Source organism: Monodon monoceros, unplaced genomic scaffold, assembly GCF_005190385.1.
Source record: "Monodon monoceros isolate NGI ecotype Baffin Bay Population unplaced genomic scaffold, NGI_Narwhal_1 Super_Scaffold_22, whole genome shotgun sequence".
Lineage (NCBI taxonomy): Eukaryota > Metazoa > Chordata > Mammalia > Artiodactyla > Monodontidae > Monodon > Monodon monoceros.
Window position 1 is genome coordinate 123,576,207 of NW_021703779.1, and position 3,520 is coordinate 123,579,726.

Genomic DNA, 3,520 nt, shown 5'->3' on the forward strand with positions numbered 1-3,520 from the left:
CCCCATATCCTCAAGTCCATTCTCTAGTAGGTCTGTGTCTTTATTCCCGTCTTACCCCAAGGTTCTTCATGACATTTATTTTTTCTTAGATTCCATATATACGTGTTAGCATACGGTATTTGTCTCTCTCTTTCTGACTTACTTCACTCTGTATGACAGACTCTAGGTCCATCCACCTCACTACAAATAGCTCAATTTCGTTTCTTTTCATGGCTGAGTAATATTCCATTGTATATATGTGCCACATCTTCTTTATCCATTCATCCGGTGATGGACACTTAGGTTGCTTCCATGTCCTGGCTGTTGTAAATAGAGCTGCAGTGAACATTTTGGTGCATGACTCTTTTTGAATTCTGGTTTTCTCAGGGTATATGCCCAGTAGTGGGATTGCTGGGTCGTATGGGAGTTCTGTTTGTAGATTTTTAAGGAACCTCCATACTGTTCTCCACGGTGGCTGTATCAATTGACGAGGCCCTGGAGGTGTGGGTTTTAAGCTGGAAGGGATGAGGCCCTCTTGAGCCCAAAGCATAGATGCATCAGTGGGGGTGAGTGGGTCATCTCCACATCTCCAAGGTAAAACGGAAGTGAGATAAGTGTTTAAAAAACCCTCGTGGTTGGTTAAAAATAAGGATAGGTGAGTATTGCTTTTTATTATTAAAACATCCAAGTAGTACTTCAAACTTGTAAATGTAACTTGGATAACTGATTTACTATTTTCCTACTCATGACAGCCTTCACCTAGTTCGGAAACATTAGGGCCTCTGTGGAGAACAGCACAGTCCAAAATGCAGTGTGTTGTTTTCTCATAATATGGAAACAGTAATTCTCCCATCTCCCCGTTGTTGTTCAGAAGGTTTTCACTTTCGCTATTAGGGATGGAAGTTATTTAACATGTGTTTTTAGTTGAAAGTACCTACTTACTGTCCTTGTTCTGAATTCAAACCAGAATGTCTCCTGGATCAATTCCATGATTAATATTCGGACATTATCATGCAAAGCAAAACAATTCCCTTTTCTACCCAATATAAAGAAACCCAAGGTCACTAACAAGTAGGCATAAAGTTCAGTATATTTTTCTAAGAGAATGAGGTTTTCGTTAAACACACACACACACACACACACACACACACACACACACATACACTGTTTTTTTTTATTAGACCTCCTCGTCATAAATCATCCTGAGAGTAGAACAGAAAGTCTCGAAGGCCCCGTTCTCCTGGTCCCGTACATCTTCTACAGTTAACGCGAGGTTTGTATCTGGAAAGGTTGAAGAACTTTCCCTAAAATCCTATTTTTCTTTAAACATTTCCACATTCTGTCCGAGCCTGTGTCCAGATTCAAGTGTTAGCCCTGAAGGACACCCGTGTCCTTTACTCTTTCCTTCCAGCCTCTCTCTCTTTTGCCTCCGAGGTTCTTTCTATGACCAGCACAGTAACATGGTTGGTGCGAGGGGCGGCGGGGGGCGGGGGGGTGTCTTCCAGCCCCTCGTGGTTTTCCTGCAACATTCATCCTGACTGGGTATGGTCCCATCGGGGTCTGGTTTAATTGCCATTACAGTCACATGGGGACTTGGTGTCCCCCAAGGCAATGGACAGAGAGCTAGAAATGTGTTCATCATCGTGAATCAATCATATTCACCCACAGATATTACAGATGACATTGATTCCGTCTCAAGACAATTTTTCAAGTAGATTTCTTCCTGGATGACTCTACTCCCTGGGTATCGTAGAAAGCGAAACGTTTGAGATGAAATCCCTCACATTTATTCAGTTACACAAATGGCTATTCTTATTCCTATTTTCCTCGGAATGGCGCTTTTGAAGATGGTTTGGTGTAGTGTTGTCTTCGGATAAAATGAATCCTTTAAACGTGAGACCGGTAGAGCTACCGTGCTCAGAATGCCCCTGGGGATCAAAAGATCCCTAAGATTCTTCGCCTTGGCTCGCTTGGTGAGTTGACTGCCATATCCTTAGGCTCCTCCAAGAAGAGACTGGTTTCTGTTCTGTTCTGTGATGGTGATCGTGGTGGCTGGGTCTGTTCCTTGTATCTCTCTCTACCTTTCTATCTGGCTCTGGCTTTCGCTTTCCTGCTCGGGCTCTTTCTGTCTCTAAACAAATGAATAGTTGGATTCAATGTGAGCTTCTGAATCGTAACTTGTTCACGCTTTTCAGACATAACAGATTAATAAAAATAGGTGTGTTCTGATTTCCAACATGCCACCTGGAGAGGCATGCCGTATTATGAAACCATGATATTATAACAACTGCATTATCATGTGGCAGTATAAATACTCGTCTGTTGAGTTCATTTGTCCAATTGTAGAACTTTGTGGAGCAGTGTTTTGACCTTCATGACGTCATTTTGGAGTAAGTGGAGTGGTTGCAGGCAGATGAGACAGTTTACATCAGGATTTTTCAACGAACTTTAGTTGGAGGCCTGGCAATGGCACACATCTTCAGATGTTGCTGTACCATGATAAATGTGAAGCAAAAATTTCTGTTCCAGAAATTTCCCATAACACTTCAGTCAAGGTGGTTTTTTTTAGGTTCATCTTTTTCTTTATTTTTCTTTCTCTTTTTCCTTTTTTTTTTTTATTTTGAAGGGGTTTCTTATTATTGACTGAAGAAATATTTTGATCGATTGCAAAATGTGTATTTCTCCTCTCTCTCCCTCCCTCCCTCTCTCTCTCTTTCCCCCTCCCTCCCTCGTTAAAATATTGAAATCTGGAGTCTTTGACAAGTCTGCATTAGATCAGGCCAGGAATGAAGTCTATATCTAAGCAAACACTGATGGGTTTTCAAAGAGGAACACTCCCTGTTCACTGGGCCCTTCCACGCCCCACACTGACAAATGGTACGAAGGACAGAAGGGCACTTTTCTAACATCGCCTGAGACCTAATGCAGTTTAACAAATGACTCCACGTGTTTTTCCAGTAAAGTCATTTGACTGAGACTTGAAAAATACCCCCTGAGACTTGCCAGGGGTGTCTTCTGCCTGGTCTGCAGCGTGTGTGTTTGCTTTGTATCTAAGAGGCATATTCCTGTCTTGTGCGCTCATTTGAAATATTTCCTCACATTCGCATTAGCCTGTATATATAAGAACCAGAAAGATCACCGCAACATGTTGTAAATGAAGATGTGACTCTATAAACCTTTCTCTCATTCTTGAAAATAAAAGACATTTTCATGCATATTTTAAACAGAAAGTTTGTATATTTAAGTGTCATGGAAATATTTATTGAGTAACCAGGTGCTGGGGCTCCACATCATTTCCACGTAGAACATGTCATCTGTGTGTGTGTGTGTGTGTGTGTGTGTGTGTGTGTGTGTGCGTGTGCGCGCGCGCGCACATGTGCGACACGTCTGGCTTGCTGTCCTTCATGGGATTTTAGCTTTTCCTTCTTGAAAAACATTCTTCTACGGTTCCAGGAAGGCCATGGCTACATTGCTATATGAAAGCAGTGATTTGAAATGGAAACTCCTCTTCCCTTGGAAGCTATTATGATGTTATGGTTCA